General features: G+C 39.0%; 1 protein-coding gene and 1 non-coding gene across 10 annotated transcripts in view; one reads left to right on the top strand and one right to left on the bottom strand.

Annotated features, from left to right (window-relative positions):
• The window catches only part of ZNF569 (zinc finger protein 569), an 83,216-nt gene extending 67,280 nt beyond the window's left edge, over positions 1–15,936 (bottom strand). For 3 of the 9 annotated variants that reach the window (XM_071209555.1, XM_071209553.1, XM_071209550.1), the window contains exons 1-2: positions 14,957–15,470; positions 13,504–13,672 (exon numbers count right to left, since the gene is read on the bottom strand). The gene's annotated coding sequence lies outside the window, so the exon portion shown is untranslated. Of the gene's footprint in view, positions 1–13,503; positions 13,673–14,956 lie in introns of all 9 variants that reach the window. The other 6 variants (XM_071209556.1, XM_071209551.1, XM_058279294.2 and 3 more) reach the window with 6 other exon arrangements.
• Positions 15,937–21,544: 5,608 nt separating this feature from the next.
• Positions 21,545–21,679, top strand: LOC111764221 (small nucleolar RNA SNORA70). The gene has a single exon (XR_002796888.1). It is a non-coding gene; the product is annotated as a small nucleolar RNA SNORA70 (small nucleolar RNA).
• Positions 21,680–22,499: the final 820 nt, after the last annotated feature.

Consider the following 22,499-nt stretch of genomic DNA (forward strand, 5'->3'; position numbering starts at 1 on the left):
TTACAGTGCAAAATGTAAACCATAATATAAACCATTAAAAAAATAGAGATATAGAGGTGATCATGTGATTTTTTTTCTTTCCATTTGTTAATGTGGTATATTACATTGATTGATTTTATGTTGAACCATCCTTCCACACTGGGGTTGAAATCCACTTCATCACTGTATATAATTCGTTTGATGTGTTGTTGAATATGATTGCCAAATACTTTGTTGAGGATTTCAGCATCCAGGGTCATTAGAGAGATTGGTCTGTAGTTTTCTTGTGGTGTCTTTATGTGACTTTGGAATTATGGTGGTGTTGGCATCATAGAATGAGCTGGGGAATGTTCCCTCCACTTCTGTTTTTTGGAAGAGTTTAACCAGAATTGGTGTATTCACCAATTGGTAGAATTTACCTGTGAAGCCATCTGGTCCTAAGCTTTTATTAGTTGGGAGGTTTTTGATGACTAACTCAATCTCATTACCTATGATTTTAGTCTGTTCACCAATTTTTCTTTTGTCAATGTAGGTTTCTTGTGTGTTTCTAGAATCTTGTCCATTTCATCTAAGTTATCCATCTTGATATACAATTTTTCAAAATATCCTCTTATGATACTCTATTTCTGTGGGATCAGTGGTAATATACCCTCTCTCACTTTTAATTTTATTTGTATCATCTCTTTGTTAGTCTAGCTAAGGGTCTGTCAATTTTATTAATCTTCTCAAAGAAACAGCTTTTAGTTTTGTTAAATTTTTGTGTTTTTTACTCTGAATTTTAGTTCTGCTCAAGTCTTTGTTATTTCCTTCTTTCTGCTTGCTTTGGGATTAGGTTGTTATTCTTTTTCAAGTCCTCCAGGTGTGCAGTTAGATCTTTGATTTTAGCTTTTTCTTCTTTTTGAATATAAGCATTTATGGCTTTAAATTTCCCTCTCAGGGCTACTTTTGCTGGATCCCATAGGTTTGGATATGATGTGTCTCATTTTCATTCATTTCAAGGTACTACCTGAATTCTTTTGCAATTTCATCCTTAACCTACCAATCATCTAAGAGTGTGTTGTTTAACTTCTATATCTTTGTGCCTATTTTGGTACACTGCCCCTTATTAATTTCCAGCTTCATTCCACTGTGGTCAGAGATATTACTTTGTATAATTCCAATCTTTCTAAATCTTTTAGGACTTTTTCTGTGACTTAGCATGTGGTCTGCCCTGGAGAATGATCCAGGTGTTCTTGAGAAAAATTTATATCCTGCTGTATGTGGGTATATGTTCTGTATATTCCTCTTAAGTCTAGATCCTCTAATGTATTATTCAAGGTCTATGTTTCTTTATTAACCCTCTGTCAAGTTGTTCTATCCAATGGTTATGATGGTGTGTTAAATCCCCTAGTATAATTGTAGAGGCATCTACTTCTCCCCTTAGTTTTTCCAATATTTGCCTCAAATATTTTGGGGCACTCTGGTTAAGTGCATAAGTGTTTGCGATTGTTATTTCTTCTTGATAGGTTACCCCTTTTATTAATACATAATGTCCTTCTGTCTTTTACAATAGTTTTGCATTTAAAGTCTATTTTCCAATATTAGTAGAGCTACCTCTGTTTTTTTGGTTATTGCTTGCATGTAAAATAGTTTCCCAACCATTCACTTGCAACCTCCTTGTGTCCCTGAGTTTAAGGTGAGTTTCTTTTAGACAGCATAGAGATGGGTCATATTCCGTTATCCATTCTGCCAATCTGTGTCTTTTGATTAGAGTTAATTAATTAACTTTCAGTGTTATTACTGTCAAGGCATTACTTACATTAGCCATATTTTCTTTAGGTTTATATATGTCATACTGTTTTTCTTTCTTTATCTTTTAGTTATTCTTACTAATAATCTTCCTTTCTACACTCTTCCCCAGCCCTCTCTGTTTCTTCCTTTCAACTTGCAGAACTCCCTTTAGTATTTCTTGAAGGGCAGGTTTCTTGTGGACAAACTCTCTTAATTTCTGTTCATTTATGAATATTTTGAACTCTTCCTCATTTTTCAATGCCAGTTTTGTTGGATACAGAATTCTTGGCTGGCAGTTGGTTTTTTTTTTTTTTTTCTTTTAGCATATTAACTATGTCATACTACTGTCTTCTTGCCCCCATGGTTTCAGATGAGAAATCAGTGCTTAATCTTATCACACTTCCTGTGTATGTGATGGATCTCTTCTCTTGCTGCTTTCAGCATTCTCTTTGTCTTGTGCATTTCACAATCTGATAAGTATATGTCTCAGGGTAGGCCTGCTAGAATTTATACTGTTTGGAGCGCTTCCTGGACAGTACATCCATGTCCCCCAAAACAGTTGGGAAATTTTCAGCCATTAATTCCTCCAACACTCCTTCTGCCCCCTTTCCCTTTTCTTCTCTCACTGGGATGTCTGTAATGCATATGTTTGTGCATTTCTTGTTGTCATTCAATTCCCTGACTCCCAACTGATTTTTTTCTATCTTTTTATCTATCTGTTCTACTATCTGTGCAATTTCAGATGTACTATCTTTGACGTCACTAATTCTTTCCTCTGCCTGTTCAAATCTGCTGTTATGTGCTTCCAGCATATTTTTTATTTCTTGCATTGTGCCATTCATCACCATCAGATGTTATTCCTTTATGTATGTTTATGATTTCTTCTGTATGTTCCCCATGTTGTCTTAATATCCTTTATCTCTTCCTTCACTTCATTATTGCTTCCTGATATTTGTTTGGATATCCCTGATTAGTTGTTCCACAGAAATACATCTTCTTGTCTTATAGTTTGTTCATTAGACTGGGCTATGTCCTCCTGTTTCTTAGTATGACTTGTAAATTTTTGTTGGTGTCTAGGCATCCGTTTATCTTGATGGGTTTATTCAGATAGTTAGCTTCTCTTTTTAACTCTAGGGTTTTAATTTTTTGTTGTTTTGTGTTAAATTTCATCTGGGACACTTGGTTCCACTTATTCTATATCCTTGTAGGCCACAGAAAAGAAAAGGAGAAAAAGAAAAAAATTAAAGAAGATGGAAAAGGAACCTTAAAAGAACCAGTAAGAAAAGAAAAAAGTAAGTAATAAAAGTGAAAAATTAAAAAATAAAAAGGATTAAGAATACGAAATGTGGAATTTAAAAAAATAGAATAAAATAAAAGACCATAAAGATGAGAAGAGGAAGAGAAGAGAGAAAATGAGGATCAAACAAGAGAAGAAGGAACTAAAGAAAAGCAATGGAAGAGGGGAAAATAAAGGAGAAAAAAGAGAAAGAAGGGAAAAAAGGCAGCATCAACAACAATTAAAAAAAAAAAAGTAGGATTCTCTTTCAAGCCACTAGCAATTGTCTCAGGCTGCCTTGCAGCCTTCCCTCCCCAGGTAAGTACCTGGGTATAGAGAAAAGAATAATAAAAAATATTTTAAAATAAATCAAATAACATTAAAAAAATAAATAAACCTCAGTCTAAGTTTCCTGTCCTGAGGCTATTTGTCTCAAGTTCTACTCCTTGCAGTTCCTGGGGTACCTCTCCCCAATCCCTTATCACTTGGGCTTATTATTAGACTTTACATACGTGAAGCAGGAGTTTAACCACCAGCTACACCCTCTCTACCAGTTGGGTTAGACTTCTGAAAGCTTCTGAAGGCTTGTTGTCTGCCTCTGCCCACTCTCTTTTCTCTCAGGCCTGTTAGGTTTCTGATGTTTGGCTGGTTGCCTCTCCAGGCTTCTCACTATCCTGAGCTGTTAGGCACCTGTCAGACCACCCCTCGCTGACCCAGTTCCTCTCTCTCCCAGTGCAGGTGGGTGTCATGGCCTGCCTGATCAGTTCCCCTTTCCCCTCTCCTCTCTCCATGAGGCTGCTTCAGCACCCACCTGATGTTGTTTTTTTCAGGTTTTTTTGGTCTATCTGCCCTATCTCCCCTCCACCCTCTATCACTCTCCCCCAGAGTTGGCTTGGTGCCAGTCCCCCATACCTGTTTGCCCTGCAGCTCCCCCACTTCAAAAGTCTGCTAGGTACTAGGACACTCCCCTAGTCACCCAGGGGGCAGGGGAGTTAACTCACTCTGGAGCTGGTTGAGCACTAGTCTTCCCTCACCCTCTGAGCTGATTTGAGTGTCCTATCTCCTGTGGATTCCCTTTCCCCCTGACCAACTGGGTTCCCCTCGCTAGCTGCTCTCTCCAATTGCCCCCACAGTCCTGTGGCTTCCCTTCTGCCAGGTAAACCTGCCTACTTTCCCACAGTTTCTGGAGGAGGATTGTAGCCTGCTCTTCCCTATGCAGCCATCTTGGAGCTCTCTCTTCTGTTCTAATTTGTATGCCACTTATGTCTTTTTCTTGCCTTACTGTACTGTTTAGGACTTCCAGAACAATTATGACCAACAGTGGTGAGAGGACATCCTTGCTTTGTTCACAATCTTGGAGGTAAACTATTCAGTCTCTCACCATTAAATATAATGTTACCTCTAGCCTTTTTGTAGATGTTATATTACACTCTGAGATTGCTGAGAATAAATTTCAAGAATGGATGCTGAATTTTTTCAAATACTTCTTCTGCATCTGTTAAGATGATCATGTTTCTTCTTACGTCTTAATGAATTAAAGTGACTGATTTTCAAATGATTAGTCTTAAATTCACCTTGTATTCTCAGATGAATCCCATTGGGTAATGATATATTATCTCTTTCACATATTGCTAGATTCAATTTGCCAATATATTGCAGAGCAATTTGGTTTATAAGTTCATCAGAAATACCATTTGATAGTTTTGTTTTCTTTTCTGTCTTTGTTTGGTCTTTGCTTTAGGGAAAGCCTGACCCCCTAAAATGAGTTAAAAGTTCCTTCTCTTCTATTATATTTTCTGGAAGAGTTTGTATAGAATTGGTATAATTTCTTCCTCAAATGTTTGATATGTTATCAGAGAAAATAACTGGGTTTTCTTTTTTGGAAGTTTTTTTTTTTTAAGATTTATTTATTTATTTATTTCTCTCCCCTCCCCTCCCCACCCCCCAGTCCCAGTTGTCTGTTTTCTGTGTCTATTTGCTGCGTCTTCTTCTTTGTCTGCTTCTGTTGTTGTCAGCAGCACAGGAATCTGTGTTTCTTTTTGTTGCGTCATCTTGTTGTGTCAGCTCTCCGTGTGGGGGGCGCCCTTCTTGGGCAGGCTGCACTTTCTTTCACGCTGGGTGGCTCTCCTTATGGGGCACACTCCTTGCGCGTGGGTCTCCCCTACGTGGGGACACCCCTGCATGGCATGGCACTCCTTGCGCGCATCAGCACTGCGCATGGGTCAGCTCCGGGGTTTGACCTCCCATGTGGTAGACGGATGCCTTAACCACTGGGCCAAGTCCACTTCCTTTTTGGAAGATATTTAACCACAAAATCAGTTTCATTAATGAAATTAGTCAAACTGTTTCCTATTCAAGTATGATGTCCCATCATTCATTCCTGCTATTAGCAGTTTGTTTTGTCTCTTTTATTCTCAGTCACTCTGTCTAGAAGCTTATTTTATTTAGCATTTAGTTGGATCTCACTCTTTTATCCAATCTGATAAGCTTTGTATTTTATCTTGTGTATTTAGATCAAAGACATTTAAAGTGATTATTAATATAGTTGGTTTTAAAATCTACCATCTTGCTAGCCATTTTACTTTTTTTCCATTTGTTCTGTTTCTTTCTTCTCCCTTTATGACTACTCTTGGTTTAATTTAGCATTTTATATTCTCCATTTTATCTCCCCTATATACCTTTTGAAAAAAAAATTTAGGGGCTGCCTTTGGATTTACAACATACATTTTTAAAATTCATCTGGGTCTACTTTGTAGCAGTTTGATATGGTTTATGAATTCCAAAAATAGATATTGGATTATGTTTGTCAACTAGTCTGTCTGAGATTTCACTTTTACTTGATTAAATTATGATTAGAGCTTTGATTGGGCCAGAGGGAGCGCAGGAAGTGAACACACAGGAGAAGAACACAGAGGAATACAGACGGCGCCATAGACATAGCAGAAGCCCTTGGGGAGAGAGACAGAGTCGTGCCTGACAGTTTACAGCTGGCCTTGTGGAGAGAGCACAGCAGCTGAGCCCAGAAAGAAACAGAGCCCTGGGAAGAGAGGAACCCAAGAAGCCTGAACTTCACAGACATCAGCAGCCATCTTGCCCCAACACTTGGAAACAGACTTTGGTGAGTGAAGTAACTTATGCTTTATGGTCTGCTAACTGTAAACTTCTACTCCAAATAAATATCTTTATAAAAGTCAACAAATTTCTGGTATTTTGCATCAGCACCTCTTTGGCTGACTAATACAACCTTCGAATAATACTACATTGCTTCACTTGTGCAAGGACCTGACAAATGTATAGACCCAATTCCTTCCTCCCATCCTTTGTGCAGGAGTTCTCATATATTTTACTATTACATATGCCATAAATATACAATATATTACAAGTCTTGCTTTTTAGACAGTCACCTTTTAGCACAATTAAAAATAAGAACATGAATTTTATTTTACCTTAACTTATTCCATTTAAAATGCTCTTCATTCCTTTGTGCAGATCCAAGATTTTGACTCATAACATTCCTTCTGCCTATAGAACTATCTTGAGCATTTCTTACAGAGATAGTCTGCTTGCATGAGTTCTCTTAGATTTTGCTTGTTGGAGAAAGTATTTCTCCTTATTTTTTGAAGGATATTGTTTGGTGTAGAATCTTGGAATGAGCTTTTTTCTTTCAGCATTTCAAAAATGGTACTCTGTTGTCTTCTTGCTTGTATGTGACCTAATGAAAAGTCTGCTTTCTTATTCTTGTTCCTCAGCCCGTAATGTTCTTCTTTTCTCTTGTTGCCTTCATGATTTTTCTCTTTATCTCTGTTTTATTTTTCACCAGTTTAAATATAGTATGCATAGATGTGGGTTTCTGGGTCTAGTGTTTTTTTTTGTGGGGTAGGGGTAATTTACCTTGCTTGGTGTTCTTTAAGCTTCTTGGATCTGTGGTTTGATGTCTGCAATTAATTTAGAAAGTTTTCAGCTATTACTTCCCCCCAATTTTTTTTCCTTTCTCTTCTCCTACTGGGATTCCAATTATGTGTATGTTATACTGTTTGATATTGTTTTGGATTTCTTGGATTCTCTGTTCTGGGTTTCCCCACCCCACCCCCCACTCTTTTTCTCATTCATTTTCAGTTTGGGTGATTTCTATTGACTATCTTCAAGTTTGCCAATTCTTTCCTTGGCTGAGTCCAGTCTACTGATGAGCCTGTCATAGGCATATTTCATCTCTGTTACCGTGTTTCTAAGTTTAAACATTTCTATTTGATTCTTTCTAATAGTTTTCACCTCTCTGCTGAAATTATCCATCTGATCCATTACATATTTGTCAGTTATTTTAAATTCCTGTTAGATTGTCCAAACATCTATGTCATGTCTACATTTTGTTCTGATGATTGCTTTGTCTAATGTGGTTTTTTCCCTCACATTTTCACATGACTCATAATTTTTGTTGAAAGCTGGGCATTTTAAGTAGTATATCAGATACCAAGGTAAATATTTTTTATGCTTAAAGATGAGCTTGCCTTTTCCTTCTGGTAGGTGTTTAGCATAAAGTAGTGCTAATCTAGTCGGCAGTTGGGTATTGCTGAGGTTTGTTGTATGCTCCTGGGCAGGCAATTTAAATTGTAGGTTCTGGTACTTAGCTAAGTATTTTGCTCTGCCCATTTTCTGTCATTTAGAAAGGCGTTGTCAACTCTCAATTTTCTGTTACTTTTTTCCTTATGGGTTAATGCCTTTTAAATTCTTTTATTGTTATTTTAATGGAGCTTTTGGAGGGAGAACAAATAAATGTGGCTATTCTGTCATTTCTATATGATTTCTGCTTTGAAAATCTTCTAGAGTGGTGGCTTTCAAACTTTGTTTATCAGGACCATATTAACCAGGGACTGAACTCAGGATTTTGTACATGAGAAAAAGGCACTCAACCACTGAGCTACATCCACTCCCCAATGAGAGTTCGTTTTTCATTGTTTTGTTTTGTTTGTAGGAGGTACCAGGGATCAAACCCAGGACTTCATACTGGGGTAAGAGGCACTCAACAACTTGAGCTACATCTGCTCCCCTGTAGGAATCTTAAGAGCTAAATTTCATGAAGCAAATATCTGAATATGAAGTGCTATGATATTTCCTACTCTAGTGTATTATTTATAATGTTTTAGAATTTCTGGTCAAGAACCAATCAGTTGACACCTTTATCCATTATTTGGTTTGACCATATACAAATGAAACCCAAAGGAGGAAAAGTATAGAAAATAAGTTAGGAAATACTTGTGGACCTACCTTGCATTCTGTCCACACTATGAATTTATTATAAAGTGACTGTGGAGGGGGAAGGGTTAGTTTCATAAAAAGAAGTCCAGGTATACACTTAAATGAATTCTTAACTTTTAAAGGTTATTACTGAAAAGCTTTTCTTTCATGTGAAAAAGATCCTTTCTTTTTTACTGGAAAATGGATCGTAATTCCTAAATTGTATAAATTAAGAAGCAGAGAAAAGTTCCCATTTTACTGATAAACAAGAGTTGGAGGGCCTGGGAAAGGTAAAAGAAAGGGATCAACCACTCATATCAAGACTTGGGGCTGAAATGATAAGGAGGGTGGCAAAATAGGGTTATAGGATCAAAGGAAAATATTGCTAAAGACAAAAGCTCCTCTGGGGAAACCACTGATCTAACCCTCTTGTCTATTATTCACAAAATAGAGTCAGAATTCATCGAGTCTATATGAAAAAAGAGACAGTTAACAGTATTTGCTTCTCTGAAGGGGTAACAGGTGTCTGAAGCAGAACAAGGCTTACTTTTCATTTTATACCCTTTGGCATATCTTTGAATATCTATATGCATGCACATATGTGTGTGCATGTGAGCATGTGTCTGCATGTCGTTGTTTCAAATAAAAAGAGCACTTTTAGTTTGGGATAAATAAATAGACCTAGGATTTCCAGAACAATGTCAATGATGAAAGAGCCAGAGTGTGTTTATAAGCTTTTCCTTGTTTCTAGGAATACTTTTAAGAGCTCTTATATATAAGAAAAAAACTCCAGCCTTATCTTTTCTACTCATTCAGTCACAGAGCTCTCCATTAATGAAAAAATTTTCTCCAAAGTAGGAGCTGAAAATGAGTGGTAAGCTTCTTAAAAGAGATTCACTGCCTCTGGCCTTCCCCCAAAAAAACTGAAATAAAAAAAGGAAAAAAGGATGAAAACCAAAAACAGGACTGAACATTCAAACTAGAAGACAATATCAAAAGGTATAACATGCATAATGGGAACAACAAAGGAGAACAGAAAACAGGAAATATTTGAAGTAATAATGGCTAAGAATGTTCCAAATTAATGACGTATCAAATAAATCACAGATATAAGCTCAGAGAATACCAAGAAGGGTAAATACCAAAACAAACAAACAAACAAAAACAACCACATGTAGGGATATCACATTCAAACTGGAAAAAATAAATAAAGAGAATATCTTGAAGGAAGACAGAGACAAATGACACTTTAACTATACAGGACCAAGGATAAGAATGATAGCAGATTTCTTGTCAGAAACTATACTAGCAGGAAGAGTATAAAATGAAATATTTAAAGTATTGAAAGGAAAAAAACACTAGTACCCACTTCTCAAATAAACAAACTGAGGAAATTCATTGCCAATAGACCTTCCCTTTAAAAAAGGTTAAAAGGAGTTTTTCAGGCAGAAGAAATATTTTATAGGTAAGAAACGTGTGTCTACATAAAGAAAGGAAGAGCATCAGAGAAGGGATAAATGAAGCTAAAATAAAATCTATTTTTAGGGAAGCGGACTTGGCCCAGTGGTTAGTGTCCATCTACCACATGGGAGGTCCGTGGTTCAAAGCCCGGGCTTCCCTGACCCGTGTGGAGCTGGCCCATGTGCAGTGCTGATGCGCACAAGGAGTGCCCTGCCACGCAGGGGTGTCCCCGTGTAGGGGAGCCCCACACGCAAGGAGTGTGCCCCATAAGGAGAGCCGCCCATCACAAAAAAAAGTGCAGCCTGCCCAAGAAGGGTGCCACCCACACAGAAAGCTGACACAACAAGATGACGCAACAAAAAGAAACACATTCCTGTGCTGCTGACAACAACAGAAGTGGATGAAGAAGACGCAACAAATAGACACAGAGAACAGACAACTGGGGTGAGGGGGAAGGGGAGAGAAAGAAATAAAATAAATCTTTTAAAAAAAAAACAAAACTTTTAAAAAATTTTTAATTAATTTAAAAGATGTTTATTTAAAGTAATAATAGTAACAATATACTGGGCGATTATAGCATATGGGTAAGTGAAGTGAATGACAGCAATGTCATGAAGTACAGAGAGAGGAATTTGGAATACTCCATTATAATGTCCCTGACAATAAATCGTTATTTGAAAGTGAACTCAGATTAGTTTAAAATATATATTATAAACTCTAGGGAAACCAATAAAAAATATTTAAAAGTTTAAATAATACAGTAAAATAGGAGATAAAATGAGCTCAATTAAACCAAAGAAGGTAGAGAAAGGGAGTTTTTTTTTTTTTTAAAGTGAAATGAATAAAAGACAAGAATACTACAATTTGGGGGGATGGTAGGTATAGGTGCAGAAATTGTGTATACTATTAAAGTTAAGTTTGCATCAATTCATTCTGATTGCTACAGATTTACAACATTAAATGTAAACCCCGTGGTAATCACAAAGGATTAAAAATAAAACAGAAAAAGAAATGAGAAAGGAATTGAAAAGGTTGAATGAAAAAGATGAACTAAACACAAAAGAAGGCAGCAATGGAGGAAATTAGGGTCAAAATGGTATAAGACATACAAAAAAACAAATGGCAAAATGGCTGAAGTAAATCCTGCCTTTTAAATAATTAATTTAAATATAAATAGGTTAAATTCTCCAATCAGAAGGCCTAAAACAGCATGACCAATTATATGCTGTTTACCTGAGATTCACCTTAGATTCAAAGACATAAATAGGCTGAAAATGAAAGGATGGAAAAAAATATTCCACACATATAGTAATCAAAAGAGAGCGGGGATAGCTATGCCAATATCAGACAAAATAGACTTTAAGTCAAAAAAACTGTTAACAAGAGACAAAGAAGATCATTCTATATTACTAAAAGGGTCAATTCATCAAGAATATATAATATAAACATGTACACACCTAAAAACAGAGCCCCAAAATATATGAAGTAAACACTGACAGACTTGAAAGGAGAAATAGACAGTTTTACAATAATAGTTGGAGACTTTAATGCATCACTCTCAATAATGAATAGTACACCTGGACAGTAATAGAAGACTTGAACAATCCTATAAATCAGAGGTTCTTAACCAGGGGTCCAAGGACCAAGGGGTCTGTGGAAAGATTTCAGGGGGTCTGTGAGCTTGAATTTTTAAAAATCCACTCAATAAGATGTCCAACATGATAGGCATTTTGTCTTGTCAAATACCACACCACACTTTAATGTTCTTATTTAAGACAAACAACAGTCTGCACACTGACATGTCTTTAAAAAATGAAATTAGACTTTAACTTTCCTATATTTTTATGTATTGATTATTTAATGTGTTAAGAAGCACATATGTATAGTATTATATAATACACTTTTTATTTTAGTAGCTGTATTTCAAAATATTTAACTGATTTCCTTTGTAATTTTATTTTATGCATTTAAGAATATTATTCTTTGGACATGTTGGTGCAGGTGTGACATATTTATTAAATAATACACAGTATAGTATGGACTTAGATTTTTATTTTGATGTAGTATGTTCTGAGTGCAGTGCATAAGTGCCTACAAAAAGGTGGGAATGGTTTTTTTAACACCGTGGGAAAACTCTAATTTCTAAATGTTTGCCAAAAATGACTGTTTGAACAGATGTTGAACCATGTTAGGTTTTCAGGTACTAAAATTATGGGAAAGTTTTAAAACGTAATTTTGAATAATCCTAAAATTTAATTTAAAGACATGCTGATGTTGAGTCAAAACAATCTGCCCCTATATTCTGTGCAGGGGTCCGTGGTTTTACCTGACTGGCAAAGGGGTCTGTGGAACAAAAAAGGTTAAGAATCCCTCCTATAGGAAAGCAGATTTGGCCCAACGGATAGGGTGTCCGCCTACTACATGGGAGGTCCAGGGTTCAAATTCAGGGCCTCCTGACCCATGTGGTGAGCTGGCCCACTAGCAGAGCTGATGCACGCAAGGAGTGCCGTGCCACACAGGTGTGTCCCCCGTATAGGGGAGCCCCACACGTAAAGAGTGTGCCCCGTAAGGAGAGCCACCCAGAGTGAAAAAAGTAAAGCTTGCCCAAGAATGGCGCTGCACACACAGAGAGCTGACATAGCAAGATGACGCAACAAAAAGAGACACAAATTCCAGGTGCTGCTGACAAGAATACAAGTGGACAGAAAAGAACACACAGCAAATGGACACAGAGAACAGACAACTGGGGAGGTGGGCAGGGAAAGGGAGAGAAATAAATAATAAATAAGTCTTTACAAAAAAAAAAAAGAATCCCTCCTATAAATTAACAAGACTTAGGACTTTGGGATTTAAAAGGACATGATCAAGAAAATGAAAAGACAACGTACAGAATGGGAGAAAATATTTGGAAATCATATATGATAAGGGTTTAATATCCAGAATACACAAAGAACTCCTACAACTGAACAACAAACACACAAACAATCCAAATAAAAAGGGAGCAAAGAACCAGATTTTCCTACATTCTTTTCCTTCTCATATAATGACAACTGTATTCTTCAAGGTGCTCAGACAAAAAGAAAAATATTGCCTCATCTTCTCACACTCACACTCCACAACTGTTCTGTTAGCAAACCATGTCAGCTGTACTTTCAGGTTATATTCAATATATGACTACTTCTCACCATTGTTACTATTCTGGTTTATATCACCAACATCCTTTCCCTAGATTACTGCAATAGTTTTCTAATTTCTCTGCTTCTGCCCTTGTGCACCTCCACCACCTCCTTGCCCCATTTCTCTTCCCTTAGTCCATTCTCATCAAAGCAGCCAAAGCAATCCTATTAAAATGTAAACAGATGATACTATCACTTAAAACTCTCCAGTTTCCACTTCACTTACAGTAAAAGCCAAAATCATATTATTATAGTCTGTAAGTCCCATCCTGATCTGCCCTCAATTCATGCTTCCCACCGACCCAACTACCTCTTTTAGCTAATCTGCCATTATCCCTGCCTCGTTTACTCTATTTCAGCCACACCAATCTTCCCTCCCTTAGGGCCTTTATAACAGTTGTTCCTTTTGTTTGAAATAACCGTCCTCAGCTGTACGCAAAGCTGGCTCCCTTACTTCCTTCATATCTTTGTTGATACCATTTCAAGATGCCATTTCCTGGCTATCCCACCTTAAATTCTCTCATTCCCAATCCTATATATCCTCCTGCTTTACTTTTTCTCCTTAGCATCTTCCACTATTTTAATGTGCATTATATTTTATTTGCTTACCTTGATTATTATCTGGCCCACAATAATGTAAATGTTATGACAGAAGGGAGTTAATAGTCTCTTTTGTTCATTGCTCTATCCCAAGCATTTAGAATTGTGCCTGTTCAACAGACAGCGTTCAATAAATGATGAGTGGATCAATGAATGAATCCTTAATACATGAAGAACTCTGAAAAATAAATTTGAAAATAGACTACTACTATAGAAAAATAGGGAAATTATTTCAATAGATAATTCACAAAATATAAAAATGTTTAACCTCAGTTGTAATCAAAACGACTATAAATTAAAATGAACTTACAGTTCTGAAGATAACAAAGATTACTAATATTTTGACTTCCATTGTTGGGAAGTGTTATCATGGGTTTAAGGATACAGGCAGTCTTATCCTATGTCAAAAACACTGTAACCTGATGACTTACAGAACAATTGGACGGATTTGGGGAACCTTTAATAAGGGCATACACTGTGAACCATCAGTTCCACTTCCTAGGAGCCTGCACCCCCCCCAAAAAAAAAAACAAAAGCAGCAAAGTGCATTATAGCATGTGTCAAATTGTCATTGAAAAACATTGTTTATAATAGCAAGTAGATGGAAAGAGTCAAATCACCCCTCAACAGGGATAAATGCATTACACAGATCCCACGAAAAACTTTAAAATAATGACACAATTGTAAATATCTAAGTGTAAAGATATTAACAGCATGTTGTTAAGTGTGAAAGGTGACAGAACTGTATGCATAGGACTGCAATTTCTCTAGCCACTAAGTGCATATATAAGAATAGATAAATGATGCATATGTATTCACAGAGAAAGTGTTGAAAAGATGGGAAGTAAATTTTTTTTCTTTTTTTAAAATTCCTTTTTATTTTTATCATTGTCTTTCTCTTTGTTATTCTATTTTTTTTTTCTGGGAAGTAAAGTTTTGATAGTGGTTACATGGCTGGTAGAATTATGAATGATTTTTGTTTTCTTTGAGCTTTTCTACATTTTGTGATGCAAGGAGCATGAATTAATTCAGTATGCACGCAAAACATAATCCCCGAAAACAAAAATTAAAAATAAACAATAAAATAACGTATTGGGACTATTGATGTCTCATAAAAGTAAATATTTTCAATGACCATATCTGAAGAAACGCAACACTGATACAGTCTCGCATATCGATACTCACAACCATCCTCCACCTTCCATCGACGGAGTTTATCATTCACTCAACGCTCCCAAAGTCACGCACAATGACCCACGTTCACACTGAAACTTAAAAGTAAAAGCACATCCACAAAATGCGCTTCCACACACGCTCTCACGTCACGTAAGTCACAGAAACATGTTTGACAAACACAGTCACATCACGCCACACCTCGCCACACGATCACTGTCCCTCACACACCATTCCCACTGCTTCAGGGAACCACAGACATGGTACAGCCCCCCGAGTGCTGCCCCACCTGGCGTCCTCCTCCAACAACACTGGCACCGGCTTCGCAGGCCCCCTACTCCTACCCAGCACAAGAAGTCCGGGATTCAAAGCTCGCGGCCTCTCAAGCACTCACCACAGAGCCCACGGACACAAGTCCCGATTCCACACAACGCCGCCCAAGTGGAACCGCGGGGTCAGGGCTGAGAAAGGGGCGCCACTAAAGTCAATGCAGATTCTGGCTGAGAGCAATCCCAGCCCGGGTCCGTTAGACACTGGACAACACTTCCCAGAGAGCCTCGCGGCTCGCCCGGGTGGGGCTGGCCCTCCTGTATGCAAGAAGGGAAAATAACCAACTACGGTGTTTTAGTGCGTCCAGATACGCCAAGGAGCTCATCGTAGGATCTTGTGTAAGCGGACTCTCCTGAGCCCGCACTCTGACCCTAGGAGTGCGACTTGGTGCTAAGAATTCGAATAGGTCCTTTGCTTTCCTGCTCTGGACCACATTTCCCAGAGGCCTCCGCGGCCCAAGATTATTTCCTACCAAAAGGTTCTTCCTCCGAGCGGTAGGCTGGATCTTCGCGGTCCTTAGGGCAACTGTTCCGTGAAGAAAGCACCAATTAGTAGCGTTAGTTCCTAGTGGGTCGGGGTACGTCGGTGACGGGGCTTCAGTGGCGTGAAGGTGAGGAAAGATCAGTGTCCCGAGGCGGAATGAACAGTGCCAGCCCGATCCTCAGGCTCCAGACAGCGTCAGAAGAAGATGGGGCGCCGGACTTGGCCCAGTGTTTAGGACATCCGTCTACCATATGGGAGGTCCGGGAGATCCGGTTCAAACCCTGGGCCTCCTTGATCCGTGTGGAGCTGGCCCATGCCGCAGTGCTGATGAGGGCAAGGAGTGCCAGCCCGGAGTAGGGGAGCCCCACGCCCAAGGAGTGCGTCCAGTAAGGGGAGCCGTCCAGCGGGAAAGAAAGTTCAGCCAGCCCAGAAACGGCGCAACAAACACGGAGAGCTGACGCAACAAGATGACGCATGGAAAAGAAACACAAATTCCCCTGCCGCTGACAATAATAGAAACTGACAAAGAAGAAAACGCAGCGAATAGACAACCGGGATGGGGTGGGGGGTGAAGGGGAGAGAAATGAATAAATAAATAGATCTTTTTTTTTTTTTTTTTTAAAAAAAAAAAAGAGGATGGAACAGCGTTGTGGGACTGTGTGGTAGATTTCAGCAGTGGAATTTGGCGTGGGACTGTGGAGTGGAGAGACTCTGAAGACCAGTGACTTGAGGTCGTAAGAAAATTTGGTACCGTTTGTGCGGCCAGTCGTCGCGTTGGGTGTTCTTGTGACGACTGTGACCCTGCGGCTTTGTTAGAGGCAGTGTCCTTGGGTCTTTTCTTCTGGACTCCTCGTTTATGACTGTGAAACTGTTGTTAGACTTCGTATGTCCTAGGACTACTTGCCTAATTTTTCTTTGTCTTGATGTTGGGAAGTCACTGGCGCGATTAAAGCTTCAGTGGCCCTCTCCCAGCCCGCACCGAACCCCTCCTTTCTATTGGGTGCAGAAGTTTCAATGTTTCCATTTCCCAGCCTGGGAAATTAGGTCTAATGGAATGGTCTGATCTTGGACCCAAAACCAGGAAGAAGCAGACCTAACTGCTTATTAGGGTAGCAGCTCTGCACAAGGGTTTCTTGATACATGCTTTTTGCCCAGTAGCAGGCCCCCCCACTGCCTGGGGTATAAATACTTGCTAAAATTAAATTTAAGCGAACTTTGGTTGGATGTCAGAGAGTTTGAGTCAATTCATGAATTAGAGAGACACCAATCACCAAGAGATAGAGAAGAGTTCTGCTGAGCAAAGAGAGCAATGGATTGTTATTGGCAGAATAAACAAATACACCAGGAGATCATTTCTATTGATTTGTGCAGCTGGTTGCTTAGGAATAAGTAAGTTGGCTAACAATGACTGGTGGGGTCTATTTAAATTTGGTTTTCTGGGCCAGCCAGGCATTTACAGGAAATAGAAACTTGCTTAGGTTTTGGGTTTTGCTGACATGGGGTGCCTCCATGTTGGGCCTACTAGAGTTTATTTACCAATTCCCCTCTGTCCTTCCCCTTTTGATCCAGTGCTCAGCCAAGCTGAGAGCTGAGATAAAATTTTATTAGTGCCTTTCTCAGTTACCATGTAATGTCTCTAGGTGGCACTCTTCTGTTGGTGTAGATGGACACTTTGGCAAGATAGCTGGGTGCAACCATTTAAAACTTTAGAGAGACTGCAGATCACCAAGTAAACTATTATTACTATGAGTAGTAAAATGCCCAATGTTTGGATTATGCTTCTGAAAGGATCCCAGGACCTAAACCAACTAAAATCAGAGAGATGGAAGAGGGATCCCAAGGAAGGACTTACTTGCTTGAGCCATGTGACTTGTTTGACTATTTCATGTAACTTCATTTTGACTTTCCCAGAAGTGTTTAACTAGATAACAGCAGGTGATATTGATAACAGCACAAACTCTTCCTTGCTCAGCCAGCAGTCAAGCTCAACTCTATTATCTAAAACAATTCTATCTAAAGAATCTAAAGATTTTTGTCATGCAGCAATAGCTTTTGCAGTGAACTCAGCAATTTTTCCTACTATAATAGATAAGTTTCTAATCATATTTCTATTTATATTAACTCTAATCAAGGAAATAAGAATCCAGCAAAAGAGGTCCATCCAGCATCAGGGTCAGGAATGTAAATTAAGTGAGATATTTCAGTGTGAAGCTTTGGATTTATTATAAATTTCTAAGGGAACTACTAAAATGCCCAATCCACATTGTTGAACATACACCAACCTTCCTACATTGAAATGCCTGGCATATGGAGAATGTAGGTCATAGTCTTGGACCCTTCCACAAATAAAAATATAACCCAAAGGTGTGCATAGAACGCCAATGGGGGGTTGATTATCACTTTGGGGATACTCAACTTGGCTGTTTCTAACCATGCATTGCTTATGGAATAGTCACAATATCCAATATCTAAAAGGGGCCAAACATCAATTTCAAATGGATCATTACACATAGTAGGATGTATGAGGCGAGTGGTATTGTAGTGAGAGTAATTTCTAGGCCAATCATGTATTAACACAAAAAGAATTTGGCCATTAAGTCACAGGCCTAATCTTTTTACGTTTGTGAGGTTAAAACAAGGAATGTGTGACAATGGCTGGAATAGCCTGACCCTATATGTATGGGCAATTTTGCCAGCTTAATTGTTGATTGTACGAAATTGTAGCATTTGGAATCCCTAAAAAATTGGTCACCGGCAGAATGAGAGGATCCCCTGGATCATGAATAGATTGGCATTTATGCTGGCAGATCCAGCAGTCAGTTAGATCCTCCCTTTTCCAATGCCCTGGGCAATGTCAATGATAGTACTGTCTTTCCAGGCCATGGCAAGGAGGAAGGAAGAGGCAAACAAGAACAGCTTAAATATCTTTGGCGGTAGCATGTTCTTAGCAAGATGGGAAAGGTGTACAAAAGGGATGTGAAAACAATGAAAATGTGAAAATGCAACAATAATTGCAAGAAATAATATGATTTAAAAATGACAGGAGTGTAGGGCCTCTGGAGTCTCATTCCATGATGTTGGGCAGAATCTGTCTACTTCATGAAGCTGTCTACTTCTCATCCTGGTGAATTTTAGTTGTAAGTACCTGGTTTGGTCACAGGTCCAGTCATTGGAGGGGGAGTCTTTTTCAGTTGTGAGATGTGAACCCACAGTTCACTCCCTTCTGGTATGACTGCCATATCAGAAGTTAAGAGTACCTGGTAAGGTCCCTTCCAGTGTGGTTCAAGGGCAGTTTTGCATTGACGTCACTTCCAGTATACACAAATGCCAGAAGTTAGGATGTAAGGAGTCTGAAGGAGATTTGGATCTGGAAATGCATCCCTTACCTGTTGGAAATAATCTTTTGCAAAAGTCATTAGAGATTTACAATACTGAGTTATTTCCTGTTGGGGAAACAGGGAATCAACGTTAAGATGAAGGGCAATTGACATAGATTCTCCAGTGATAGCTTAATAGGGAGAAAGTTTATGGTTCCCAAAAGATGTGCTTTGAAGGGACTGTAAGCATCAATGGAAAAACTGTAGGTTGTAGTAATCCAGTTTTCTGGGTTAATTTAGACCATTTAAAATTTAAATTTATTCTTTCTACCTTTCCAGATGATTGAGGGTGGTAGGGACAATGATAATGACAACTTGTTTATAGAATCTTAGAGTTTTAACGACCTGCCCAGTAAAATAAGTGCCTCAGTCACTAGAAATAATTGAAAGCCTTCCCCAGGTGGGGAATACATTTTCTGAAAATTTTTTATCCTTACACCAGGAAAGTCCTCTATCCACCCTAAGAAGAAACAGACAGTGAACATAATTAATGGTTCATGATAGGTGGCATATTTGAGTGAAGTCAAGGTGTAAATGCTCAAAGGGGTCAGAGGAAGGTGGCATATAACCTGTAGCAATTGGGATGGTTTTTTCCCCTGGGTTGTGCTGTTGACAAATTATGCATTTATTGTAAATGCAGGTAGCAACCTGTAGCAGTTTAATATCATTTATGAATTCCAAAAAGAGAGATTATGTTTGTAAATTGGTCTGTTCCTCTAGATGTGATACCCTTTGATTGTATTAGATTCTGCTGAGATGTCTTTGATTAATTTATGTTAAGATTAAGGCTTTGATTCAACCACATCAGTAGGGTGTAACTCAGTTTAAGTCCCCATCCCCTCGGTGGGGCTGTATAAACGGACACTCACTCAAGAAGACACACAGAAGAAGATACACGAGAAGCGAAAGAGCTCCATAGATGCCAGAGGAGAGAACTTTGTCATGACACAGAAGAAAAGAGAATTTCGGTCCTGCCATGTGACGGAAAGGAGAGGGCTCAAACAGCTAAAGTCCCAGAGGAGAGCTGAGTCATTTGCCTGATAGTTTGCTGCTGAAGAGATCAGAGCCTTGAGAAGCCGAGAAGACCCAGACAGAAATGAGCCCTCCAGCCTACAGCTGAGATAGGAAGAAGCTGGGCCCACGCAGCCTTAAGAGGAAGAGGAAGAAGAAGGCTGAATCCTTGCAGAGATCAGCAAACATCTGGCTTCAACACGTGGCAACAGACTTTGGTGAGAAAATACCTCTGGTGGTACCTTGAGTTGGACTCTTTAGGGTCTGGTAACTATAAGATTTTACCCCAAATAAATACCCGTTATAAAAGCCAACAGATTTCTGGTACTTTGCATCAGCACCCCTTTGGCTAATACATAGCCTTATGAAAAATTCCTCACCAATCTTTATTTAGTATTTGAGTCATTTTGTTAGCACTATGGTGAAAGACGGTGTATAAAGTTTAAGGACTGGTTCCTTTAAGGATTCAGGAACTACCAAGAAACCATCCTTGCTGTAAGGGCCTTGTCTGGTTTTAACCTCAAGTCCTCTGAACATGTTTGATTAAAGTTAAGAATTGACATGTCTAAGAAAGAAAATCTGAAGATGGCTTGGTTGCAGCTGCCTCAGTATGGAAATTTGCTGAGCGTTGCCTTGATATTTTAGTATGGTTTTTTGGTATTAGCCTCAATTTTAATAATAATGAAAGACTGAGGAAGTAAGGTAGCAGTTAGTAAAGTAACTGACTTGCTTTCTGTTCTTTATAGAGGATCCAGTTGAAGTAAGGAAACCCCTCTGTTTCCATAGTATTCCAAAATCACAGATAACTTCAAAAAGCCTATCGGCTGTCAGTATAAATGTTAACTGTTTTTTGAGATGATAGTATGCAAGCTCTGGTAAAAGCATATAGTTCTGCTTGTTGGGCCAAAGTAAACTGGGTAAGTTTCTTCATTCATTTAGTTCAGATTGGGTTGTGACTGAATATTCAGATTGAAATTTCCCATTAATTCCTCAGATATAAGAGCCATCATCAAAGAGAATAATGTCAGGGTTATGCAATGATATTTCTTGTAAGTTAGGATGGAGAGTCATTAAGTGAGAAGTAATCAGCTCCCAATTATGAAGGTCTCCTTGAACCGGAAGAGTAATAGGGTGGCAGGGTTATGGGAATAGCATCTTTTTATAATTAAATTAGACAACGAGAGCCTGCTTTTTCTAGTGCATGTCTAAGATGAGTTTTATTCAGCTGAGAAGTTCTCCATAAAGGCTGTTATAATTCTAGGTTATCCTTAGTGATCTGCCATTTAGTTAAGCAGGCACAATGCTGTGCCCCATAAATCTTAAACATAAAAGATGCTGAGGGTGCTGGCCTGTGGAGTGCCCTTAGAATGTGAATATTAGCAAATCAGCAGCAAAAATGCTGTGATCAAAATCCTTCTAAGGGAACTTCCTACTGAGAATAGACTGTTAACCCATGGACAGAACCTCAATAAATTTGGAAAGCTCAAACACAAAAAGAGTGGAGTTTGAATCTAAAAGTAATTCACTGACGACTATGACAACACGGTGAGATGGACAGAGAACACAAAGGGTTCACCTGGGCACCATGTCTGCAGTTCGTGTTGTTTGCTTAGTCATCAGCAGTTTCCTTTCATCCTTTGTAGTCGCCAAAATAACTGTTAAAATAAAAACTTGCTCTGCAGCCAATTAAGCTGACCAGCCCTCTCTCCCTGTGGGGTTCCAGTGTGCAGTGACTGCAGACAGCAGCTTCTTTGGTAGTGTACGTGGCCTGTTGCCTGTACGGGTTGCCGTAAGGGACCTTGGAGACAGCCCTTCCTTGCCTGTTACTGGTCCTGTCTGACCTTGTGCTATCCCCAATCTAGGCTCCAGATGGGTATGCGAGGTGCTGGAAAGCCTCAGGGGACAGTGGCCCAGGTCCACATCAGCCAAGTCATCTTGTCCATCCACACCAAGCTTCTGAATAAGGAGCCTGTGATTGACGTGCTGCACAGGGCCAAGTTCAAGTTCCCTGGCCGCCAGAAAATCCAAATCTCCAAAAAGTGGGATGTCACCAAGTTCAATGCTGACGAATTTGAAGACATGGTGGCTGAGAAACACCTCATCCCCGATGGCTGTGGGGTGAAATACATCCCCAATCATGGCCCCCTGGACATGTGACGGGCTCTGCACTCGTGAGAGCTTTGCCAGCATGCCCTCACCCGACCTGTGTCCCCCAATAAATGACTTCCTGGCCATCTTAAAAAAAAAACAACAACTGGAACAAATTTTGTTTAGATCTCAGAGAATTTAATTGTATCAATTCATGAATTGGAGAGACTCCAGTCATCACAAGTTAGAGAGTTCGACTGAACAAAGAGAGCAATGGATTTTTATAGGCAGAATAAGAAAGTATATTGAGAGATCATTTTTATTGGTTTAGTGCAGACTATGTTTCCTAAAATGGTTTATGCAGGTAGTTGTTTAGGAATGAGGAAGTTAGCTGGCATAAGAATGAAGATGTTAGCTGGCAATAACTGACTATTTAAATCTGTTTTTCTGGGTGAGTTGGGCATTTTCAGAAGATAGAAACTTGCTTAGGTTTTTTTAAAATATTTTTTTCTCTCCCAATCCCCCCCAGTTGTCTGCTCTGTG

This window comes from Dasypus novemcinctus, chromosome 18 (genome assembly GCF_030445035.2).
Source record: "Dasypus novemcinctus isolate mDasNov1 chromosome 18, mDasNov1.1.hap2, whole genome shotgun sequence".
Taxonomy (NCBI): Eukaryota; Metazoa; Chordata; class Mammalia; order Cingulata; family Dasypodidae; genus Dasypus; species Dasypus novemcinctus.